The 26,053-nt window shown below is 39.5% G+C and overlaps 1 protein-coding gene across 4 annotated transcripts in view; it reads left to right on the forward strand.

Annotated features, from left to right (window-relative positions):
* Positions 1-26,053, forward strand: part of LOC120310310 (zinc finger MYND domain-containing protein 11) — a 117,955-nt gene that overhangs the window by 14,341 nt on the left and 77,561 nt on the right. The window contains exon 1 of one of the 4 annotated variants that reach the window (XM_039348602.1): positions 17,828-17,940. The exons of the other annotated variants lie outside the window; for them this stretch is intronic. The gene's annotated coding sequence lies outside the window, so the exon portion shown is untranslated. Of the gene's footprint in view, positions 1-17,827; positions 17,941-26,053 lie in introns of those variants that run through there. 4 annotated transcript variants of the gene reach the window in all.

A 26,053-nucleotide genomic window follows, 5' to 3' on the forward strand; every position in this document is an offset into this window, starting at 1 on the left:
TTGGATCATGTGCATTTCTGTAGATATGTAATGTTTTCTTACATATAGTGCAACTCCCCCTCTTCTTTTTGTAGACCTGTTTCTTTTGAACAATTTGTATTCATCCATCGCTCCATTCCAGTCATGGGTTTTGTCCCACTAGGTTTCTGTAATGCCAACTATGTCATACCCATCCTCATATACTATTGCTTCTAGTTTGCCCTGTTTGTTCCCCAAGCTTTGAGCATTTGTATATAAGCATTTAAGACTTTTATGCCTGTCTTTGGGTATGTTTCCTGCATCTCCTGATTGTTGTTTGAATTTTTCTTTTCTTTTTTTTCATCACTCCCTACCTCATTGTTTGATTTGTTTTCTTGGGATTTATGATTGGTTTTGGGTTCTACAGATTCTAAAGATAGGTCACCCTTCCCCCTCAATTTTAGTTTAAAATTGATGAGTTGGGCCAGTCTTTTTCTGAGTACATTTTTCCCTCTTTTCGTGAGGTACAGTTCATCCCTTGCCAAGAGTCCTTCGCATAGGAAATGCAGTCCATGGTCCAGGAAACCAAAGTTTTCTTGGCGACACCTACACTTTAGCCAATGGTTTATTTCTAGAATTCTTTTTTCCCTTAATGGCTGCTGGCCTTTTGTTGGGAGTACTGATGAGAACACTACTTGTGCTCCTAGCTTCTTAACTTTATTGCCTAGTTGTTTGTAATCTCTCACTATTGTACTCAGGTTCTTTGTTGTGTCATGCATCCCAGTGTGAAGGAGGAGGAAAGGGTAGTAATCAGTAGGGCTAATTATTTTGGTTAGGTTCTCAGCCTCATCTTTGATTTTTGCTCCTATTACCAACACTTGCCTTCCTTTTGGGGGTGCAGTCTGGGGTGCTTTTCTATTTATCTCTGGTGTATTAGTTGATGTGACTTTTTAAGGGATAATGTACAATGTATTAAGATGAGAAAGGCTTCCCTAAAAATATGTTAGAACGGTGGCTCCAACCTTTTGGGTACCAGGGACTGGTTCCATGGAGAGAGGGGACATGGTTTCACGTGCTACCTGTGGATAGGACTTCGCTTGTTTGCATGGCCTGGTTTCTGGCATGCCACAGACCGATGCCCATCCACGGAACGGAGCTTGGTGACCCCTGTGTTAGAATAAACATTTTACCCACATAAATCTTTAATATCCTTCCATGTCAGGTTTCATATTGTTCCTTAGTATATTCGTGCCAATATTGCTTCCTAATTTAGTTTTACTAGTGATGTGTATAATTTCATGCAAAATTCCTCATGCAGATCCATTTCTTTTCAAGACATTGCTTGCTTAATAATCTTTAGTTTTTGTTTAAGAAAATGTATGATATGTTATTAGACAAATGCTGTTGGGAAAAAATCATTTCATTAAGGAATACCACTTTTAAGCTTGTGAATTCTAAGAAGCTGAGGTGTAGAGTCAGTTGATCAAAGTGTCAAGAAAATATAAATATTCCAATACTTTGTACCACATTTTTGAAAGCATATTGCCATTATATTTATATCTTACTATATCTTATTATTATGAAGGCTACAAGTTTGAATTGTAACACTTTTCAGTCTGTTAGACTTAGAGCAAAAGCCTTTGATTGTGTGGATCACAACAAATTGTGGCAAATTCTTAAAGAGATGGGAGTACCAGACCATCTCATTTGTCTCTTGAGAAACCTATATGCGGGTCAAGAAGCAACAGTGAGAATTAGACACGGAACCACTGATTGGTTCAAAATTGGAAAAGGAGTCCGGCAAGGCTGTATACTGTCGCCTGCCTATTTAACTTATATGCAGAGCACATCATGAGAAAGGCAGGGCTAGATGAATCAAAAGTTGGAATTAAGATTGCCGGGAGAAATATCAACAACCTAAGATATGCAGATGATACCACTCTAATGGCAGAAAGTGAAGAGGAACTAAAGAGCCTCTTGATGCGGGTGAAGAAGGAGAGTGCAAAAGTTGGCTTGAAACTCAACATTAAGAAAACCAAAATCATGGCATCCGGCCCTCTCAATTCCTGGCAAATAGATGGGGAAGAAATGGAGGTAGTGACAGATTTTATTTTTCTGGGCTCAAAGATCACCTCAGATGGGGACTGCAGCCAAGAAATTAAAAGACGCTTGCTCCTGGGGAGGAAAGCTATGGCAAATCTAGACAGCATTCTAAAAAGCAGAGACATCACCCTGCCAACAAAAGTGCGTATAGTCCAGGCCATGGTTTTCCCAGTTGCAATGTATGGCTGTGAAAGTTGGACCATAAGAAAGGCTGAGCGCAAAAGAATTGAGGCCTTTGAACTATGGTGCTGGAGAAGACTCCTGCGAGTCCCTTGGACTGCAAGGCGTTCAAACCGGTCAGTCCTAGAAGAGATCAACCCCGACTGCTCTTTAGAAGGCCAGATCCTGAAGTTGAAACTCAAATATTTTGGCCACCTAATGAGAAGGAAGGACTCACTGGAGAAGGGCCTAATGCTGGGAAAGATTGAGGGCAATAGAAGAAGGGGACGACAGAGAATGAGATGGCTGGATGGAGTCACTGAAGCAGTAGGTGTGAACTTAAATGGACTCCAGAAGATGGTAGAGGACAGGAAGACCTGGAGAAACGTTGTCCATGGGGTCGCGATGGGTTGGACACGACTTTGCAATTAACAACAACAACAAAGACTTAGAGCAGTGTTTCTTAAGCATTTTTCTCTCTAGACATTTCCCACTTTTAAAAATTATGGAGATTCCAAAAATAGCTTTGTATGGGTTATATTTATCAATAAAAGTAGTCCCTGTTGAATGATTACTTGTTTAGCAACTGCTCAGAGATTCAGTGGTGCTGAATGATGGGGATTTACAAGGCTCTTCATAGTTGCATGGGTCCCTATGATCACATGATTATGATTTGGATGCTTAGCAACCCTCTTGGTGTTATGACAATTGCAATTGCAATAGCACTTATATATTGCTTCATACTGCTTTACAGCCCTCTCTAAGCGATTTACAGAGTCAGCAGATTGCCCCCAACAATGGGGCAATTGTTTACCCACCTTGGAAGGATGGGAAGCCGAGTCAACCTTGAACCAGTTGGAATTGAATTCCTACCTGTGGGCAGAGCCAGCCTGCAATATTGCATTCTAACCAGTTGCATTCTATCCCATAATCATATAATCATGCAATGTCCCATGGTTATGTGGTCATGCAGCGTCCCACAGTCATGTGATCACCATTTATAGCCTGCACAGCCAGCTTCTGACAAACAATGTCAAGGGCGAAGCCAACAGGAGATTACAAATGAAGATCACATAACGCAGAGCATTGCAAATGTGCAGGATTCTCTTAACGAAAGTAACTGGGAATTATTGCAATTTCCGACATACACAGGCATGATCATGTTATGTGATTTACAACAGCATCACTTAGCAACAGATTTGCCAGTCCCAATTACCACTGTTAAGCAAGGATTATCTGTATTTACCATCTTAAAAATTAAAATTGACATGTTTGCTGCTCTATCACTTCTCACAGTTTGAGAGACCTGTAAGGTTGTATTATTTTTCATTATAGGCTGGCAAGTATTTTTGATTTTGTGTCTCTGAGAGCTCTTGGAGAGTGCCCACGTGTCCCAGAGCCCCACTTTAAGAAACACTATCCTAGAGTATTTGTGATATTTATGCAATCATCTTTTCTACTCTGCATTTGAGAAATTTGATTTCCTCAGTGACATAGTTTAGGAAGGTTTTTGAACTGGCAACAGGACTCAACAGCAAATAAAGAACAGGTATCATCCATTTTATCCATATAATTGTATAATTATGGAAATGATACTAATAATGTAGGTTCGCTTTAGTGCAGTGAGCAGAATGCTGTAGTTTAATTTATTAAAAGGATACAATCTGATGCCAGGGAAAGCAGTCTTGATATCTTCCAGAGATACCTATATGTTACAGGAAGTAGAATCTGTGTTCAGAATTATGAAATGTAATAGCTATGTTGTTATAAAGTATGATATTGTGTGGCCATTTTGGCTTAGCAGTTTCAGTTTCCATCATTGGCTGAATCTTATATGATTGCATCATTTCATGGTCTTGTGATTGCCATTTGCAACCTCTTGCTGGCTTTCCTATTGGCTTTGCTGAGAATAAAGGTTGCATATGGTGATCACATGACCATTACTACAATGTCATAATTGCAAGCTGGTTTCCAAGCACCCAAATTGCAATAATACGACTCCAAGGGGTTATTGTAAGTATCTATCATTTAATCATTATGCTAAGTTTGAATGGTCACTGAATGAATGTAACTGTACATACTTTACAATATATTTATATAGAGGTAGTCTCCGATAAACGACGATTAGTTTGTCGACCATAGTTATGATAGTGCTGAAAAAAGTGCTTAGCTAGTCCTCATACTAATAACTGTTGCAGCATCACATGATCACAATTCAGATGTTTGACAACTGGCATGTTTTTATGACAATTGCAGATCCTGCGATCATGGGATTGCCATTTATGACCCGACAAGCAAAATCAATGGCAGATGCTGAATTCACTTAATGACTACCCCAAACAGTTATAAAATTGGGTATGACTAATTTAATGACTGCATTGTTTAGTAATAGGAATTATAATCCAAATTATGGTGGTAAGTGAAGGGTTACCTATATGTAAATAACAAATAGAGATAAACAGTTCAAAGTGATTTGCAAACTCTGGTTAAATTTTGCATTGGCGTTGAATAGACAGTATATATCAATATATGTATGTCCTGTTCTGCTTTCTTAGAGGCATATAGGTGTCATCACACATATTATCTCATGTGATTTTGGCATTCTGAAGCTAAGATTAAGACAAGAAGCTGAGGTTAGTAATGAATATGTTTAATTAATATGTTCTCTTGTCATGATAAGGTGAAACAGCAAACTTGGATATATGTATAAAATTGTTCAGTGACTAAAAAAGTCTCTTTGCTCTGATTAATGTTATTATAGCACACAAACAGTGATAAATCTTTTAATGTTACAATTTCTGAATTATATAGAGTTTTATTCCCTTCCTGTTTCTTTCATCCACTTTGACCCCTTATATTTGCCTTTGAGGTAAATGAAGCTTAATAGGCATAACTAATATCTAAGACAATTGGAATGTTGGCCACAGTGGGGCGTTTAATTTTTAGTTTGTCAGTGAAGTGCTTTAGACAAGGGATATTCCAAAAATATTTCATGACAGTGGTTTAATGAGCAAGGACTTGTGAGGGATAATTGGTAGTGTTAATGTATTTCACAAAGTCATGTTCAGAAAGGATTATTTATAGCATCTTAAGGGATATAGGAGTTATTATTGAAGAAGATGAGGCATTGCTTGACTAACTGTAAAAATATAAGCTAAATCTTGGAAGGAAGAACTCTAATATGTATTCCTTCCCTTTGAACAGCCATGACAGTTTAGAACAGTGGTTCTGAACCTGTGGGTCAGGACCCCATTTGGGGTCGAACAATCATTTCACGGGGGTCGCCAAACAACGCAGTCCGCCATTTTTCCCCCCTTTTCCTTAGCTGTGCTACTCCCTTTTATTCTATTGGCTTTTGAAAGCCAATAGTATAGACTCTCTTGAATAGAGTCTAATTCTATTGGCTTTCAAAAGCCAATAGGAATTGTCCAGGCTGTCTCTGCCCTGCTGAACCCTCCAAAAGCCCCATTCTGCAAAGGGTACTGCACCAGTTGAGTAGTCCTCGACTTACGACCGGTTGAGTAGTCCTCGACATACGACTGGTTGGGGGTTGCGGCATTAAAAAAGTTGAGAACCACTGGCTTAGAAGGCAGTTGCTAGCAGCTTGCAGGTAGTTCTCAACATATGACCGTTCATTTAGTAACTGTTTAAATTTATGTTAATATGAAAAAGTGATTTTTGATATATAGGTGGTCCTTATAATTAAAACTGTTGCAGCATCTCCATTGCCTTCCCAGCTGTCTTCTGATAGGCAAAATCTATGGGGCAAGCTGGATTCTCTTAATGACCATGTGATTGTGGCAAAACTTGTAAAATTGAGTGTGACTCATTTAATGAGTGTCTTGGTTAACAATAGAACAGACATGTCAAACTTGTGAAGTCGCGCAACGTATCGGGCTGGTTTTGCCATTGCTGGCAATGGGGTGGGCGCGGCTTCCACGTGATGCGTCTGGTCCGCGGGCCGGCAGTTTGATACCCCTGCAATAGAAGTTCTAGTCCCAATTCTGGTAATAAATCAAGGATTATTTGTATTGTTTTAACCTATATATTGAATTAACCTATACCTCTCTGGGAGTTGTTGGCTGATACATTATGGAAGAAAAAAAATGGATTGTGAGCTAGGAATAGCAAGGATCTACAAAGACAGGATTCAGTTATTCAAGAAAGCAGCCACTTTAAATATAGAAGATGAGAATTTAAACTGAATAAAAAAGCACTGGGTACAATGCCCTTCTCCAGCATGAGGATGGAGAATCCACAAATGCGTTTAGACCAGCGGTTCTCAACCTGTGGGTCGCAACCCCTTTGGGGGGTTGAATGACCCTTTCACAGGGGTCGCCTAAGACCATCAGAAAACACATATTTCCGATGGTCTTAGGAACCATGACACCGCTCCTCTATCCGTCTCCAGGCGGATGTACTTATGCGGACCAGTTACATGTGTAGAGAGCAGCTACTGTGTAGAAAGCAGTGTAGACCCATTTTAGCCTCCCACTAATCATCCTCTCTTACCCACCTAACTTGGTGCTCTCGGACACCATCTTCTTCTTTCCACCCCTTCAGTTCCGTCTCCATTTAGCACTGAGGTGGCACTCTCTTTAAATTAGGCACCCAGGCAGCCGCAGCTCCTGCCCTGAAGCCAAGATGGATGCAACCATTGGCAAGCAGGGAAAGGAAGTCACTAAGAGTAGCTCCCACGTGACATGTGCAGAAGCAAAATGGATGAGTGATTGGAGCTGCTGTCTCTTCAATCCTCGATCATGAGCAAAAAGAATCAGGTTTTGTATGCGAAGCCAGCCGAACCCGCTTTGAGTAGTTTCAAAGAGTGAATCGGCTATCGGGAGGGGCCACTGTGGATTCCAAGATAACAGCATCAAACTCCCCCTCCTCTTTCTGTTCTTTTGACCCGTCCTTTCGTTAAAATCCATCCCCGGATCCTTTGTTCAGCACGAGGTGGAAAGTGGTAGCCGCCCCACCTATTCCCCACCAGGGCTGCGAGAGAGGGGTGGCAAGACTGGTGTCTGAATTTTCTGAGTTGGGACCTCACCTGAAATACTGCATCCAGTTTTGGTCATCACACTACAAAAAAGATGTTGAAACTTAGTTGCAGAATTTGGGTTTGGCTAGTCTAGAGAAAAGAAGGATTTGTGGGAGACATGATAGCAGTATTCCAGTATTTAATGGGCTGCCGCAGAAGAGAGGGTCAATTTATTTTCCAAAGCAAGGAACATTCCATTTCCAACAACATATCTTTGTGAAACAGGGTTTTCCAACTTGTTGGTTATCAAGTCTAAATACAGAAGTAGACTTGTTGTGGAAGATGATCTTCGTTGTGCTCTTGCAAAGACTGCCCCGAGAATTTCTGATCTGGTGAGAAAGAAGCAATCTCAACCTTCGCACTGATGTTGGCTTTTTAAGCATACTGTCGCAAAATGTAGCAATGTAGTTTACTGTTGTTATATTAAGACTGTTACCCATGCTACACCATGTTTCAAGACAAAATTTCATTTATTTGTAATTAGAAATAAATATTTCACAATATATAATTACGTATAATGTTTTAATTATGTTCAATTTGTAACAATGAAAATACATCCTGCATATCAGGTATTTACATTATGATTCATAACAGTAGCAAAATTACAGTTATGAAGTAGCAACGAAAATAATTTTATGGTTGGGGTCACCACAATATGAGGAACTGTATTAAAGGGTCGTGGTATTAGGAAGGTTGATTGTCCGATCACTCCTCTCAGGACAGAGACTCAAGTCCAGAGGAATACGGGTCAATGGACATCCAATTATCTGAAGATGAGGAGTCTGCTCCGGACCCCTCTCCTTTCGTTGGTCTATTTAACCCAAGATTGTTTAAGTCACTTCTACTGAAGGCAACCACCTCAGCCAAGATTTCCCATGTTCAGGAACCCCAACTGGTTCCTTCTACCAGCCAGGACTCAAAGCCCCTCTTCTCCGAGCCCACAATTATGGAAAGACATATCACTTGTCCCCCTCTTTTCTTAACACCATTCAAAAGCAATGGGAGACTCCTGGCACCCTCCCATCACTGGGGGGAATGGACAAAAAGTTATTCAACTTCGTCCCAGCCTTGTCGGAACTCTTGGAAGTTCCAACCGTTGATTAATCACTAACACCAATTTTTTCTTCTTCCACTGTGTCAGGAGACATGACTGAGACCTGAAAAGCAGAGGACAGAAAATCTGAGTTTTCCTTACGCAGGTCTCACCAAGCATCGGCATGGTCGGTGAAGGCATCCACTTCCACCTCCTTTGTCAGGACTTCCGTTATATGGCTTCGAGAGCTCCAAGCGATGATCCCCCGGACCAGGTTCGTGCTCATCAGAATCTGGGTAAGTTAGTGGCCACATCCGAATACATGGCGGACGCATCATTACACGCCGCCAGATTTTCATCCCGAGCCATCGCCTCTGACATCATGGCCCGCAGGCTCCTATGGCTCAAGCAATGGCGAGTGGACTTAAAATCAAAGTGGCACCTGGCAACCACCCCCTATTGAGGCGGGCAACTATTTGGAGAGGCGCTCAACCCTTACTTCGTGGAAAACAGGAACAAGTGTAAGATGTTGGCCCACTTTAACAGAAGGGCAGATAGGCGGTCCAACCCGTACTCACGTAGGCCGCCATTTCGATCAGGATCAGGATCTGAGTGGGCTCAGCCTCCTCGCCCTTTTCACTCCAGGCCTGACCACCAATCGGAACGCTCCGCTCCAAGGCCACGACAATTCCAGGTTCGTGCTTATCAGAATCTGAGTAAGTTAGTGGCCACATCCGAATACATGGCGGACCCATCACTACATGCCGCCAGATTTTCATCCCGAGCCATAGCCTCTGACATCATAGCCCGCAGGCTCCTATGGCTCAAGCAATGGCGAGCGGACTTAAAATCAAAGTGGCACCTGGCAACCACCCCCTATCGAGGTGGGCAACTATTTGGAGAGGCGCTCAACCTTTACTTGGTAGAAAACAGGGACAAGCGTAATGTGTTGGCCCACCTTAACAGAAGGGCAGACAGGCGGTCCAACCCATACTCACATAGACTGCCATTTCGATCAGGATCAGGATCTGAGTGGGCTCAGCCTCCTCGCCCTTTTCACTCCAGGCCTGACCACCAATCGGAACGCTCCACTCCAAGGCCACGACAATTCCAGGCCATGTGGCCCTTTCAAGGCACGGGAAACCATCCCTTTAGAAGAAACAAGTGACTCCAGTACGGTCCTCCCCATAGGCGGCAAACTCAATTCGCAAATGGGAGGCCATCACCACAGACACCTGGGTGCTCAACACTATTAAGTACAGCCTTCCCCTCGAGTTTGCATCCCATTTCATTTCTTGCCCAGCTCCCAGAAACCCGGGCAAGATACGACTCATGAGCGAAGCCATTCATCACCTTCTGGAAATCAGAGTTGTAAAACCAGTTTCGGCTGGTTAACTGGGAAGGGGGTTGTACTCCATCCTATTTGTTGTGCCAAAGGCGTCGGGAGGATGGAGAGCAATACTAGACCTGAAGGGACTAAACTATCATCTTGTCTACAAAAGGTTCAAGATGCAGACACTTCAGTCCATTCTGGCCAGCATCAGAAGGCACAATCTCCTAATGTCTATCGACTTCATGGAAGCATACCTTCATGTCCCCATCCTTCCCGACTATCAATAGTTCCTCAGGTTCTGTTACGCAAACCACATTACCAGTACAAGGCTCTACCATTCATCCTCTCATCCGATCCAAGAGTATTTACCAAGAACTTGGCAGCCCTGGCCGCTCACCTAACACTGGTTCCAGTACGAATTCGGTGAATTTCCAAAAGAGTCAAACAGATTCAGGCCTCAAGACGTCCCTCAGCCAACAAGATCTACGACTCCTCGTGGAAGAACTTTTGCCACTGGTGCACAAGGAACCACCTCGATCTCTTGACCATCACCATCTTGAAAATCCTTGAGTATTTACTGGAGGGGCTCAACAAAGGCTTGGCACCCAATACCATCCACAGGCAGGTAGCGGCTCTATTCACGGTTCTTACATGTGACAATTCAACGCCATTGGTCCGATGGTGCGGTCCTGTATCAAGAACGCAAATAACACCAAACCACCCGTGGTTCATCGTTATCCCTCTTGGGAACTCCCGCAGGTCTTGCAGGACCTAACCTTGCCAATGTTTGATCCCATCAAGACATGTTCACTACGGTTCTTTTTTTTTTAAACAAATTTTATTGGTTTTTTAATTAATACAAAGTGCTCGAGACACACCATGGGGCTGGGGTAATCAAAAATCCAAAAACAAAACATATAAATAATTCAATCAATACATCAAATATTCCCTCTCTATTCCCCTTAAATAGCTTATATATTTAGACTAGTCTATTTCTACCTTAAATTTCTATTAATCCTAAACCTGTTTTAAAGCTTTGTGCAATTACAAGACCATAATTAAATTTGACTTCAAATACAGACATTATCAGTTCAGGTATCCCTTCTAAATATGTCCTAATTCTTTAATTTCATTATAAATCTTATTTATTTCTTCTTCCACAAATATCTGCCAATTAAAATAAAAATTAATCTATCCTATACATATCTAATCCATCAATCCATCAATTTTTTTGTTAACAAAATAATAACAACCTTAAATCATTTGAGTCCCTTAAACAAGGTTCTGTTTTCATCCAATTAAATTATCAAACCTAATGTCATCCATAAAATTATCAAACCTAATGTCATCCATATTATCAGAGAGAATACATCATCTTATTAACATCACATTCAATTAATTATTAATTCAATCCCAATCTAAAACATCTCTTCATTTTTCTTCATTCTATTATATAGTAATTTTCATACATTAATCACCCATTTTTTCTTATTTCTATTCAAAAACTTAATGCTTAACTCAGTCCATAGTTCTAAAATGCCTTATATCCAATATATATAATTTTAAATTTCTCTTTTCAGTCTTATTCTAGGCTTTTTTTTTCTGCCAAGCAGGTTTCTACAATGACGCTTCCCTTTGTTGCTTGTGATGTTATTTGAGGCAGTAATAAGCTTCCTGTCGTTTGGATTGGACCTCCATTTCTCTTATTCTTGAAGCCTCGCTGCATTAAAGGTTCAAATCTCAATCTTTGTTTTTCTGGTCCTCACAACTGTAGATAAGATGCTTATAGGATGAAATAAGTTCCTCTGTATCCTCAATGAAGTCCTCTTTTAGTGTATTTTGGTTTGTAGAGTAGTCCAGTGTAATCTGAAAGTCACTTTTAAAATTTGAAGAAGAATCTCTGATTCTTAGTTCTATGGTGATTTCTTTCATTGTAACAAATTCCTCTTTAATTTCCTTTAATTCCTCTTCTGGTATGTTTTGGTTTCTAGCATAAACAGCTATAATCTGAAGGTCAGTTTGAAAGTTTGGGGTAGCATTGACTCTTCGTTCTGTAGTAATTCTTTTCCTTATAGCACATATTTCTTCAGAAACCTCATAAATCTTTTCCAGTATAAGCTTGCAATTTAAATGAGAGTGGAGTTTCTCCATTTTAAAAGTAATCAAAAAAAGTCTTTTCATTATTATTATTATTATTATTATTATTATTATTATTATTATTAATGAAGGCTGTAATTAAACAGTGTCCACCTCCTCAGTTCCCACAGCTGCACCAGCTTATCTCTTCCAGGAATATTTTGAAGGTCAGGTTTCTATCCAAAGAATAGTTGCAACATTAACTTTTCACCATTGGATCTCCTCAGTAAATAAAAAAAGAAACTTCCAGACACCATTTTTTTCCTTTTTTCTCTCTTTTAAAGGAAAGAGTGGAGAAAGAAGTATTCTTCCAATATTAGCTCTTAATAAAAAAAAATGTTTTTGTTTTTTTTTCTGTATCCCAAAATGAGTGAAAATAGAGTGTAGTCTTTAAAACATTTCCAAACTGGGAAATAATTTCAACCCAAATTTGTTCAGGCAAAAAAAAGACCAAGTAAGGGAAAGAGAGGGGCTAAAGGGGTCTCACCCGGATCCTCCACAGTAGGTCTAATATCACTTAGCTGTAATTGTGACTTCGGCTGGTGCAGCAGGATAATCGGCCATCTTGCAGGACAATTGTTGCTCCCGTCGGCCCTAAGGAAATAGCTGGAGCCGCGGGAGAAGCAGCTGCTCTTCCGCGGCCACCAGCAAGCCTCCTTGGTGATTGCCCCTCCAGGGCAACTTTCGACCCACTGGGGGGTCTACCAATGCAGCTGCGCTGAAGACAAGTCCCCAGACGCGACCGGCATTGCCGTGTACCGGAACTGGAAGTCCACTACGGTTCTTAACCATGAAGATAGCCTTCCTCATAGCCATCACGTGAGCCAGACGCATCTTGGAACTAGCCGCTCTCTCTATCGGAGAGGACCTATGCATTTTTCACAATGACAGGGTGGTCTTTTGACTGGATCCGTCCTTCATACGAAAGTAAATTCTTTGTTCCACAGATCACAGGAGGTGATTCTCCCAAATTTTTGTCCTCGCCCATCCCACGTGTTAGAGCGCCAATGGCACACCTTGGACATTCAAAAGGCGTTGCGCCATTACCTTAAGTGGACTTCACCCTTTCGCAAGTCGGAAGCACTCTTTATTTCCTTTCAACCTTCTTCCATGGGGCAGAAGTTCTCATCTTCAATGATAGGCAGGTGGATCAAAGCATGCATTGCAAGAGCGTACCAGTCGCATTCCCTATGAGTTCCAAGCCATATCACCGGTCACTCCACCCGCAGCGCTGCAACATCAGCAGCATGGGCATCACAGGCATCCATTGGGGATATTTGTAGGGCAGCAACCTCATTCTCGCCTTCCCCATTCGTGAGGCATTACAAGCTGGACAGATTTGCTTCCGCGGAAGCTTCATTCGGCCGGAGAGTGCTCCAGCAAGTGGTGCCATTAAGTGGGACACAGGCCCAGACCGATTCCCTCCCATAGGGACAGGGTAGCTTTGGTATATCCCATTGCTGGAGAAAGGGCGTTGTCTTACCTGAACACCTTTTCTCAGCATGATGATGGAGAATCCACGTCCACCCCTTTATGTCTGTCAGGACCTGTGTTAGGGGTAGGGGAGCCAACACATCAGACTATCATCAATAGCTTCACCTTCATCGTGTCTGGGAAGCACAGGGCCCAGCAGGAGACGTGGTGTCAGACTTAGTCTAATTGGGCAGGAAGACAGTCTAAACCCATTCGTGGATTCTCCATCATCATGCTGAGAAAAGGCCTTCAGGTATGACAACACCCCTTCTGTGATTTGGATGCCAATCAGAACTAAGGTCTTTAATTCCCCAATTAGCCTGACAATTTGGAGCTGAACTGCGAACATTTGCAGACATAAAATGAGGAAGAAGACTAGTAGATTAGAAGAGAAAGTCTGAAAGGAAAACAAAACCTAGGGAAGGGAATTGAACAGGTGGGAGGTAAAATGAGGAATAATAGTGATTTGAGAAAAAGTTAAAGCCTTTGGCTTTAGACAATGATGGATATTTGAATTTCAAAAACATGAATCAAGAACACTAAACATACATAATTTTTGAACAACAAAATTCTCCAGCATGACGTGTCAAGAATCCACCAATGGGTTTTGCTTGTCTTCTGCCCGAATAGACTAAGTCAGCCAAATTGCCACACCCCTCTTTCTGGGACCTCTCCCCAGTCTCAACTTAGTCTTTAGCCCAAGAGGACACACTCAACTTGGCTCCAAGATCAGGTCGTATTTTACAATTTCTTGCCCTTTTTTTCCCAAGAAGGGGAGGTGCAAAATGAATGGCTGTTCGTTTGTTGTCCCAGCCGATTGCAGAAAAGCCGAATAGTTAGCTGTTCATCAGCTAGCCTCAGCTGATCGTTGGAGAGACAACAAAGAGCTGGTCGCCATTTTGGCAACGCATGGTCTCTCAGGGGAAGGGAGTAATCTCTCCCCAGTAGAAAATAGGTCTGCTTAACACTATCCGCGAAGCAGCTGTTTTCCCCCCAATTTCAACCTTATTCAGGCCAGCCGCTTATTCAGGCAGCGTTTGCCGGAGCAAGCTTGTGGCAGCCATTTTTCGAGCCACCAAACTCAGTGCTACCGGCTAATCAGCTCATACCAGAGCGATTCAGACGGCTCTTAGAGGATTATTCCCCTTTTTCTCCAATTTTAACGACCCGAAGCCAGCTCCCACACCACGCCTTCGCTGACCGGCTCCGACCCCACGCAGCTTTGGCCATCCCCATTGCAGTCCTTCCTAGAACAAGTAAAAAGGGGTGGTGGTCTTAACGGGATCTCAAACAGAGTATCAATTGGTTAGAACTCAGAGCCATACACCTGGCACTTTGTCATTTCCGCAAAAAGGTTGCGGGTTGCCACGTGCTGGTCCTGGCAGACAACGTGGCGGCAAAGGCCCATGTAAAAAGGCAGGGCGGAACCCGATCTCGGGCTCTGATGTCCGAGGCCCGGCTACTGGGGTCATGGGCAGAGAAAAATCTTCTGTTCCTAAGAGCGGAGCAAATATCGGGGGTGGAGAACTGACAGCCGGATTTTCTGAGTCAATCCATGGTAGATAATTCAGAATGGTGCCTGCATCCACGCCTCTTTCGGGAGATCACTCATCAATTCAATTGGCCCAGAGTAGACCTGTTTGTGTCCTCAGCAAATGCCCGACTTCCCCGGTTTCTCTCTCGGTATCCCTCTCAGGTTTTGGAGGGAGCAGATGCCCTCTGCAGTCCCTGGCTGGAGGGCCTACTATATGCCTTCTCACCTCTCCCTCTGATTCCGGCCATCATCAAGAAACTGTTGCAGGAACAAGCGGAGCTGATTTTTGTGGCCACACACTGGCCGAGGCGACCATGGTTTGCGGATCTCGTGAACCTCACTGTAACTCCTCTGTGGAGAATTCCTCGAGCGGATAACTTTAATGCAAGGGGCCATACAGCACCCAGATCCGCAGTGGCTCCAATTAGCCGTATGGCATCTGAACGCCAGTTTCTGATGCGGGGATCTTACTCCCACAGAGTGATTTCTATGATTCAGGTTTCAAGGCGGCCAGCGATGAACCAGATTTACGATGCCACTTGGAGGAACTTCTGTGACTGGTGTAACTGCAAGGTTTTGTCTATCTCTTGCCACTATTCCGAGAATTCTCGAATATTTGATGGATGGAGTGGAGATGGGCTTGGCGCCCAACATTATCCGTAGGCAGGTGGCCACGCTTTCCACGGTATTCATCTGTGCCAACTCCATGTCATTGTCTCATCACCCGAAGGTTTGATCCTTTATCAAAGGAGTCACCAATAGCAGACCCTCTGTAGTACATCGGTACCCCTCTCGGGAGCTGCCCCGAGTTCTACAGGCTCTTACCGGACCACCCTTTGAACTTCTCAGATCTTGCTCTCTTCGTTATTTATCCCATAAGGTGGCCTTCCTGGTGGCCATCATATCGGCAAGGCGGGTTTCTGAATTGGCTGCTCTTTCTATTAGGGAAGACCTGTGTGCCATCCACCAGGACAGAGTGGTATTGCGATTGGATCCCCTGTTCATCCCCAAGGTGAATACATTGTTTCACCGGGCCCAGGAAATCATTTTACCAAACCGGGCCCAGGAAATCATTTTACCAATCCTTCCCATGCACAGGAGCGGCAGTGGCATTCCCTGGACGTGCGCAGGGCACTGCGTCGTTACCTTAAGAGGACTGTCCCTTTTCGTAAATTGGAGGCACTCTTTGTCTCTTTCCACGCAGGTTCCAAAGGACAGAAGGTCTCCTCTTCTACTATTGCCCGGTGGATTAAGGCCTGTATCGTTGAATCTTACTGGGCCTAATCTTTACCAGTTCCAAGCCGCTTAACTGCACACTCTACGCGTAGCGCTTCCATACCAGCGGAATGGCAAACTCAGGCTTCCATAGCTGATATCCGTAGGGCAGTGATGTGGTCGTCCCCTTTACCTTTCATACGTCATTACAAGCTTGACAAGTTTGCTTCTGCAGAGGCTGCATTCGACCACAGCAGGTGGTCCATTTCAACAGCGACACCTGACTGGCCTGCATCCCACCCGTGGGCTCATATGGGCTTTGGTATGTCCCATTTGTGGATTCTACATTTCTCTACATCAGTGGTTTTCAACCTTTTTAATGCCACAACCCCCAACCAGTCGTATGTCGAGGACTACTCAACCGGTCATAAGTCAAGGACTACTCAACTGGTGCAGCACCGTTTGCAGAATGGGACTTTTGGCAGGCTCAGCAGGGCAGAGACAGCCTGGACAATTCCTATTGGCTTTTGAAAGCCAATAGAATTAGAATCTATTCAAGAGAGTCTATTCTATTGGCTTTCAAAAGCCAATAGAATAAAAGGGAGTAGCACAGCTAAGGAAAAGGGGAAAAAATGGCGGACTGCGTTGTTTGGCGATCCCCGTGAAATTGTCGTTTGATCCCAAATGGGGTCCTGACCCACAGGTTAAGAACCACTGCTCTACATGCTGAAGAAGGGGCGTTGTCTTACCTGAACGCCTTTTCTCAGCATGAGGAATGTAGAATCCACCCCCTCCCTGTTCACTTTAGCAGTCAGGTCAGTGGCAGCAGTTCGGGAGCCATCACGTCACACAATCATTGGCTTTGCCCTTTTTCGAAACTGGGGCATGGTCAGACCCTGCAGGGGCGTGGCAACTGGGCTAGAGGACTTCTAAAACCCATTAGTGGATTCTACATTCCTCATGCTGAGAAAAGGTGTTCAGGTAAGACAACGCCCCTTCTTTTTCTAAACTTGCTGTTGAGACAATTTGTCTCAACTTTTTATATTCATAATTCTATTCAGAGACTATATCAACTTTCCCCAATTTAACATCTTCCCAATTTATTTAGGAATTATAGGCCTAACACACCTGGAATGTGTCATTTAGAAGAAGGCTAAACAGTGTTTCTCAACCTTGGCAACTTTAAGATGCATGGACTTCAACTCCCAGAATTCTCCAGCCAGGCAAGCGGGCTGAGAAATTCTGGGAGTTGAAATCCACATACCTTAAAGTGCCAAGGTTTTAAAATATGGTTATACTGTAGAAAAACATAATAGAAGATTTTAATTATCTTTTTATTGTTATGCATAGAATAATTTTTGCTGAAAAAAGAATCTGGAGAGATGTTTTATTCAAAATAAAGGCTTATAAATTAAAAATCAAGTGATATTTATTGAAATGTAAATAACAGATGGTACATAGATATACAGTTCCATTTGAATATACCAGAAACTCATGTTATATGCTACAGACTGTTATTTGAATAGCTGAAAATCATCTGCTTTGATAAGAAACTACAGGTACACAACAATTTGTTTAATGACTGTTTAAAGTTACTTCATTGAAAAATGATCCTTTTTCACACTTGCAGCTTGCCCATGGTTATGTGATCAAAATTCAGACACTTGGCAACTGACTCATATTTATGGTGATTGTCTTTTGTGACCTTCTGACAAGCATAGTCAATGGGAAGGAAGATTCACTTAACCAGGTTACTAACTTAACAATTGCAATGATTCACTTAACAACTTTTACAAGAAATGTCGTAAAATGGAGCAAAACTCACTTAACAAATGTCTCACTTAGCAACAGAAATTTTAGGCTCAGTTGTGGTCTCAAGCTGAGGATTACCTGTATTCTTTTGAGAGGAAATAAAGACGTTCTGGGGGAGGACCAGGAATTTTCTAAGCACAAAGCAGGTCAGTACTAAACAATGCTCTCTAAACTAAGATGTATGGGGAATTTTATTGTAATTTGCTGTAGTTCACCAAACATTTTTATTTGTCAGTGAGTAATGAATAATGAAAACAGAAAGCCTTATTCCCTCCTGAATTAGGCTTCTAAGCTGAACAATAATTAAGATTAAATTTATGAAAATATGTACGTAATCGCAAGAGTAATTTAGCAATGGCCCAGATTCCATTAATATGTAACATTATTCCTGTTGGATATATTTTGTACAACATATGGAGTTTGTCTTGTCTTGACAGAGTTTCTTTTGTCTATTGTTGCTTTTTATTCTTTTATAACGTCAGCTGCCCAAAACAGTCTGGAGGGAAATGGCCTTCAATTTAACAGACAAATACGAATCAGAATAAAATGTTTGCCTTAGTAAATCAAGTAACTTACTTCTCAAAAATAGAATTAAAAACACACAGTTTAGAAACTATATTTTTAGTTGGAAATTTAGACAATAAAGACAAATAATAATGAATAAGAAATTTAGTGATTAAAGATTAAAAAATTAAGGTCTAGAGTCTCAAGATGTTTCCTTCTGTCTTTGATGCTACACTTCAATATTCATCAGACAAAAATGTTTCAAATTAGAGGTTCTCAAACTCTTATGATGGTTCCCTGGATATTCTGATCAACTTTTTCTTTTAAAGAAAGCTGATCAGCACTGTCAAAACTGACTCCAGTTTTGGTTGGGCAAGCCCACATCAGGCATTTACAAACAAAGCCAGTAGCAAAGCCCCCAATGATGTTGAGAATTGCTAAACTTGTAGGACTAGCCATCTGCCTACTACAGCTGTTGTTTCCCCCTGGCAGGTCACTTTCAGAGTGATGTGTAGTAAAATAAACTTTGAAAATGTCTATAGAGATGTGCATGTGTTAATGGAATTCCAGTGTTTTTATATGTAATCTTAGATTTCTAGTTCTTCAAAATTGAACATTTTTGTTAGGTAGTAACAGAAAAACTAAAAATGATGAATATACTGAAAGTTTTAATAAATGTTTATGGAAGATACACTGAAAGTTACATTTATGCATGCCTCCAGAAGAAATCATTTATTTGAAGGTGGGTGTTACACAAATTCATGGATCATTTTGGAAGCCACATTTGGCAAACAAATAGAAAAAAATATCATTGTTTTCTGTAATTTTTCCTTTTGCTTTGTTGTATCAGACTGAAGAGTTTCCTGAAATAAGCAAAATTAGACCAGGCTATGTGTGAATACTGGTTGACTTATAAGTTTTCATTTCAACTTTATCATGGAAAACTGATGAACCAGTTTTCCATAATAAAGTTGAAAACTTCTAAGTTGCCCTTTATAGTTTCTGTCAAAATATGTATTGATAGGTATCAAGAAAAAGATATTTAACAGAAGATTAAGGAAACATACAAATGAGAATATATTGTTATTCAGCAGACTAATCCACGTGCTTAAAATTAGCTTTTCATTGAATGCCATTGGCAGAGTAGATAACAAAAGTTTTTCTTATATTGTATCTGCATGAAACTATAACATTATGAAATATTTGAAAGGTGAAAAACTTCAAATTAATGTGGATTTTCAAATTGTATATAATGAAATGTATGTCATATTTATAAAATACTTTCAGAAGTTATCTCATAATTTTTAATTTTTGCCAAAATTCTTCATTTATTCAGAAGAGCAGACAAACTCAATATATTTTACTTGTGGATGAAATATATTCATTTTTTTCTGAATAATACATTGAAATCTGAGCTTTAATAATGTTGATGGGTATTAATTATATTTTTATTTTAAATTAACATATGAAATTAAATATAATATAATTTTAAACAAGCTCTATCTATTCTTATCAAGAAATTATATTCATTGTATATTGAACTCTAATTCTTTTTCATAAGACTATAGCTTGCACACGAATATAGTATGATGTACTTTCTAGTTCTTACTTGAGTTTATGTCATCATAGACATAACCTAGTGATCGTCTGAGCACTTTAGGATTATAACCAAATTATAAGAGAAATGTTAAATCAGAGACTGATGAAGCAGAAACAAAAAAGAAGCATCCCTTAAGTAAGAGGTCATTAGAAAAAAAGTATAAATTTCAGGGTCTTACAAGCCAGCAAATCACTTCAAAATGTGATGGGAAAGAAAGCAGCAAAAGGAGAATATAATAGAATTCTTTATTGGCCAAGTGTGGTTGGACACACGAGGAATTTGTCTCCAGTGCATAGGCTGTCAGTGTACATACAAGTAATAGTGATAATCATGATCATAAACAACATGAAAATGAATCCACCATAAATCATAAAATACAACACTTCATCATAAATCATAAATACAACACTTAGTGATAGTCATAGAATACTGGCAAAGCAAACAACATAAATCCTACTAGCGTACTAAAAAACAATATAAATTGTAAAATAAAAGCTGGTGCTCCCTCAGAAGAATCCTGGATTATGATCCCGTATCAATGAGAAGATCTTAAACTCTGATTGCCTTCTCTTTTCACTAAGGATTTCAAACGTTGAAGGAGCAGCCATATTTTCAGAATCACAACCTCTCATCTTGAGAAGGGTTTATGGTAGCAACACTGTTATTTCTTTGTTTTTACAAGACTCTCATCATAGCTCTGTGGCATTACAAGACAAAAAGCCTAGGGAATCAGCTTTGATTGCCATTTTCTTTCCACAGATTAATCTTGTAAATCGACTGCGGGGGACATTTTGCCCTCTTATGATTTTGAAAGTATTAAAAATTGCTCAAGTGCTGTTTGTCCTTAACTGAATGCATGTTGCTGCACTTCATAAATTTCATATTAGTATTACCTAATTAATTATATTCTTCTACACTCAGCCATAAATTAATTATGTCTCACTCTATTAACCGAAACAATAATAATCTAAATACATTTTTAGGTTTGTATCTAATTTACACTGATGGAAACATAATTAGTTTTTTAAAATAATGCTCATTATTTTACTCATTGTGTTTTAAAAAAATTAAAACTTATTTTGATATTTCATTCAATAAAAAATAGTTTTAATATTTATTGTGGCAAATCCCATGTTGAATGAAAGACATCATAAACTAGGACTACTGGTTTACTGCTTTTTGTTTAGCAACCTTGACAATACAAATAGGGATTTTTAAATTTTAAATAACGCATGTCTCTTCTGCACATCTGCTGTATTTACACAATAGCTGCAATTCACATTTTTTGTTGTCTGATGCTGAAGATGTAAAGATAAATCTCTAAAACAGCAGCATTTTGCAATTCTGATACCTAATGAATTGATGACAGATATTTTTAAGTAACATTTTGAAAGCTCACTCCTATTCCTACATAATTATGTGAAGCATTGTAACAAATCACTGCACTTTTGAAAGATCTCACAAGAACAGGAATGTCAGTTGCAGTGATCTGGCTAAAATCCAGAATAAGTAATTAGATTGTACTATTTTGAATTCTGCTTTCTGCAGTTTTAGTATTATGCCTATTATTTATTTACAGAGATATAATATATGAACAATGATCATTTACAGCACAGTATTATTTGCTCTGCATAATAGCAAAATCTGCCTTTCTTAAAATTTGTTGCACCAATAAATACTAAAATGGGACATAACAAATAGGCAACAAGGTGAACATTGGATTAAAGAGAGGAGGCAGATAGTGGAGGGTGTATATTGCACATGGTACTAGTATCAAAGAACAAGGAATGACAAAGTTTTAAATGTTTTAAATAAAAAAATAAATGAAATGGCACAGATCTACTTTTATAAGGTTTGCAAGCAAGGCATTATGCAACCCCCCCAACTGATTTTACAAATGAGAGAAGACAGTAAAAGTCGTGACAGTAAATTTCAGCTATTCTTGAAAACAAACAGGAAGTGACTTGCAGAGAAATATTTTTGTGTTTCCCTGTTCCCTTCTGTTTGTTTATCTGAGCCTACAGTATGTTCATCTCAATGAATATTGTATATTTGATGTATCTCGGGCCAGTTCTAGCTGGACTTACTCTTTTATGCCTTTCCTAAAGCCATTGCCACTAATTAACAGATTGAAAGTAGTCCCAGGAGAGAAGGAGAAAAATTACTGAATAGAATAATTTATTAACTGATTAAAAATAAAATACATAATCTGATTCTGGGATAAAATATAATTATAAAATACATATGTGGTAGTACAAGGAACAAGCAATCAGATAAATGCATCTCCCTTAACAGGTACCTCAATTTGTTCTTAGCTCAACTATTTTAATTACAAACTTAGCACTGCTGCTTACAGCAGACATGTCAAACTCGCGACATTACATGACGTCACGCAATGTATTGGGACGGTTTTGCCATTACTGGCAATGGGGTGGGCGCAGCTTCCGGATGATGCATCTGGCCCACGGGCCGGCAGTTTGACACTCTTGGCTTAAAGTGTATGCATTAGAGCTCAGGAGAAATAAGACAATCTGTAATTCAAGTCTGCTGTACTTTCCAATAGGAATGATAAGTATCTATGCCGACAAAAGAGGAGGTGCATATAATTGACAGTCAACAAAAAATGCATGATATGGCAAGTCATGGAAGCACCCATATTTGCCCATGGAGTCCAACAAATCAAATCTTGCACTAGTTGTTGTTAGTTGTGAAGTCATGTCCAACCCATCTCGACCCCATGGACAACATTCCTCCAGGCCTTCCTGTCCTCTACCATCTTCTTGCACTAGAATAGGCCCTAATTAAAAATTATGTCAAACTCATTGAGAATTATTTTTCAAATTGGAAAATAGTCTTGTTCTTAGCCAATCAATTTAAAAGTCTATTTTTAGCCAATAGTTCCATGTCAGTTTGAGCACTGATATCTAGGACTCTCTCTCTATATATAAAAAATCTCGCCTGGGAGGCCATTGAGAGAAAGGGAGCGGAGAACCATTACAGAAGCTTGGTCAAGTGAACTCTTTTTCTTGTTCTCCTCCTTCCAAAGTTAAGGCCATTAATTGTTGTTTGTTAATAATGAATAGAAATACTATTTTGTATTGATGTTTAATCATTTTATTTTAAAAACACCTATGTAGGATTTGAATCCTAAAAGCAGTGCTTTTTTTCTAAAAAAAAAAAAAGTGCTGGAACTCACGCACATCATACAACCTGCCTTGCCTACCCTACAAGGTTCCATCCCAAAAAGGTGCCAGAACTCCGTTCTGGGCGTTCTCTGAGAAAAAAAGCCCTGCCTGAAAGTATATATGTGAATAATTTTGATGAATAATAAATAGAGAGGCCTTGTGTCATCTTAGTCATTCTCTGAAGAGCAATTTTGTCCAATTTCAAATTAAAGATAAAGAACCAAAAAAGAGAGTCTGGGGAATTTGAAGTTGTCTTTCAGAACATGAATATTTAAAAAATGAGTTTGAAGGTCAGTTGGTTAAAGTAAGCTTGAATTTCATTTCTCTTTTGAAAATACATATTTAAATGCGAAAGAATATATACATTTGTGCAAATTAATGACCTCCTTTAACTTATTTGTATTGATGTGTAAATAACTATGGTAAATCAATATATGCCTCCACTTCCCACTGATACATTTTCACTATAGTATTTAATGATTACTTTTCTCTTTTTTAAAGAAAATGAAGAGAACGCATAATTTAGTAAGAATTTTAAATATATTTGTAATTGGGCCATGAGCATACATATATAAATAAAAAAGTAAATTGTACTTTCTATTCAGATCATCATCAGTTCCCCAAATCTGCAGGAAGAGATTTTTCCAGTCTAATTTCTTAAGAGTAAAATATTAGGATTTCTGTTTGCAAAATACATTCATTATTCTCTATAACCCAGAAGTCTGATAGGTTTCGTTATATGATTCTATCATTTTGTTTTTTGTTAAAAACACTAAACACAGGTTGTTTTTTTAAAAAAAAGTGTTCTGTAGAAACTTGGTAAGAAAAAAGAAAGATTAGAAAGAAAATGTAATTGTATTTAGTTGCTTTCTTATAAAAAAGCTCTTTTTCTGAAAGTATACTTTGCTGTGGTCTATGTGCATTGGCTTTTTGCCCAGGTTATACATTTTGTTAATGATAGTGGTTTGATCCACCATGGTAGAGTATGAACAAGGATACATACTTTGTGTGTGCATCAACAGGATGAAAGGTCTAATTAAATGGGTGTTGCATGCATGTGAATGGGATTTAAGCAGTCCCAGATTTGTACATGGCAATCAAATGCTGGTAGAAAAATCCTGTTTCTTTTTACAGGCTTGATTGCAGTCTCCACTTCAGAATTTATTGTACTGGGATCCTTATTTAAATAATATTAAGAACAACATGTTGTATACGTTGCACAATCCGGGATATAGGAAAAACTCAAGGGCAGATAAATCTGGGTAAAAAGAATTTTATGTCTATTTTGCTTTAAACAAGCAAATTGAAGCTGCAAATGAAATACATTGGGTGGTGTTAATGTCAGCTTTGTTTTATTGTGAGTGCTATTTTCCAGGTTTATGTGAATGCAGATAAGGCTGTCATGCTATGGTTGCTTAATGTGGAGTAGATTTTTATCATATAAAAAAGTTTGTGATCTAAAAATGGTGCCCAGCTGGTTGAGATCAGGTTGTTTCAGAACTGGTTATCATTTGCTTCCTTATATCTTAAATTTAGATAACAATAAGTTAAAATACTTTGATTTGAGATCCTAGATATATCCTCTGGGTTGTGTTATTTGTAGAAATAATAAAGGTGGGATACAAGTAATTAAATAAATTTATCAGATATGAGTATTTTTTTATAATTTGCAATTAGTATTTCTGTATGTCTTTAAAACTTGAAAGAAATAAGACGTCCATGAGATTCATTGTAGTTCTTCCTACTCCCATATATCAATTGCAGAATCTCAGTTTACAGTGGCCTTTATACTTTGACTCTGAGGATGTCTAAAATATGTGATTGGCATGGTGGCCTAGTGGTGAAGATGCTCATCTCTCAAGTTGAGAGTTCAAAGAACTCCATGTGGTGTCAGGAAGGGCATCCGACCAGTAAATGCTCAGTTCCATCCAGTTGCTCTGACTTTACTCTGAATTAAGGGATTACATACAAGATCGTAAAAAGGGAGGCTTTTTTCATGTCTAAAATAAGGGTTGTATGCATATCAATATAACCCCCAATTTATTCTATTTACAAGACTTTCTGTTGAAAACAATGCCAATATTAAAAACTATATTCTTAGCATAGTCAAGGATGGCACACAATAACTGAATGAGCTACAGTATTTACAGAATTTTGATAAAAGAATGTTAAAGAATTCTCTGCAGCAAAAATAAAGCATCTGCAATTGAGAAACTATTGAAATGGTACCTAGCCAACTTAGATCAATAAAAATAGTAATTTCTGTTTTCTAACTATGTGTAAAAGAAATGCATACAGAGAGAGCTGTTTGTAGCTAATAATACAATTATTATATTAATATCAGACCAGGGAAACCCAAATTCAAATCACTCATCTATGAAATTGGGTCAATTATTGGGTGGGTTCTTTTTTTAAAAAAACATGATTTGTTGAATAAACCATTATGTTCTCAGTCACATTAACAAAACAATCTATAGTTGCTGTGTAAGCATCTAAATCAGAGATCCCCAACCTTTTGGGCACCAGGGACCGGTTACGTGGAGAGTTTTTTCTGCGGATTGGAAGGGGCGTGGTTTTATGTGCTGCCTGCTTCCTGCAGATGGGCTTTGCTTGTTTGTGCGGCCCGGTTGCTGGCATGTCGTAGCCGCTACCAGTCCATAGACTGAGGGTTGGGGTCCCCTGATCTAGACCTTATTTAATTTGCTTACTAAGTTACTGAAGGATAAAATAAGTGGCATAAAATAGCAACCATTTTTAATTTCTTGTGGGAAGAATGTAATAAGATGAATAAATATATTATGGACTTTTCTATAATAGGAACTGAGTTTCTTGAATTCTTGAAATATTGTAGAAATCCAGGCTGCAATATGTGATGGTTGCATGTAGTCAGCCTTTTAAAGCATTATTTATACTGGCCCAGTTATAGGTATTTAGGCTGAATAACCAGGAAAAAGTGTCTCATCTCTCTAG

This window comes from Crotalus tigris, unplaced genomic scaffold, assembly GCF_016545835.1.
Source record: "Crotalus tigris isolate CLP2741 ecotype Arizona unplaced genomic scaffold, ASM1654583v1 scf7180000018163.671504, whole genome shotgun sequence".
Classification (NCBI taxonomy): domain Eukaryota; kingdom Metazoa; phylum Chordata; class Lepidosauria; order Squamata; family Viperidae; genus Crotalus; species Crotalus tigris.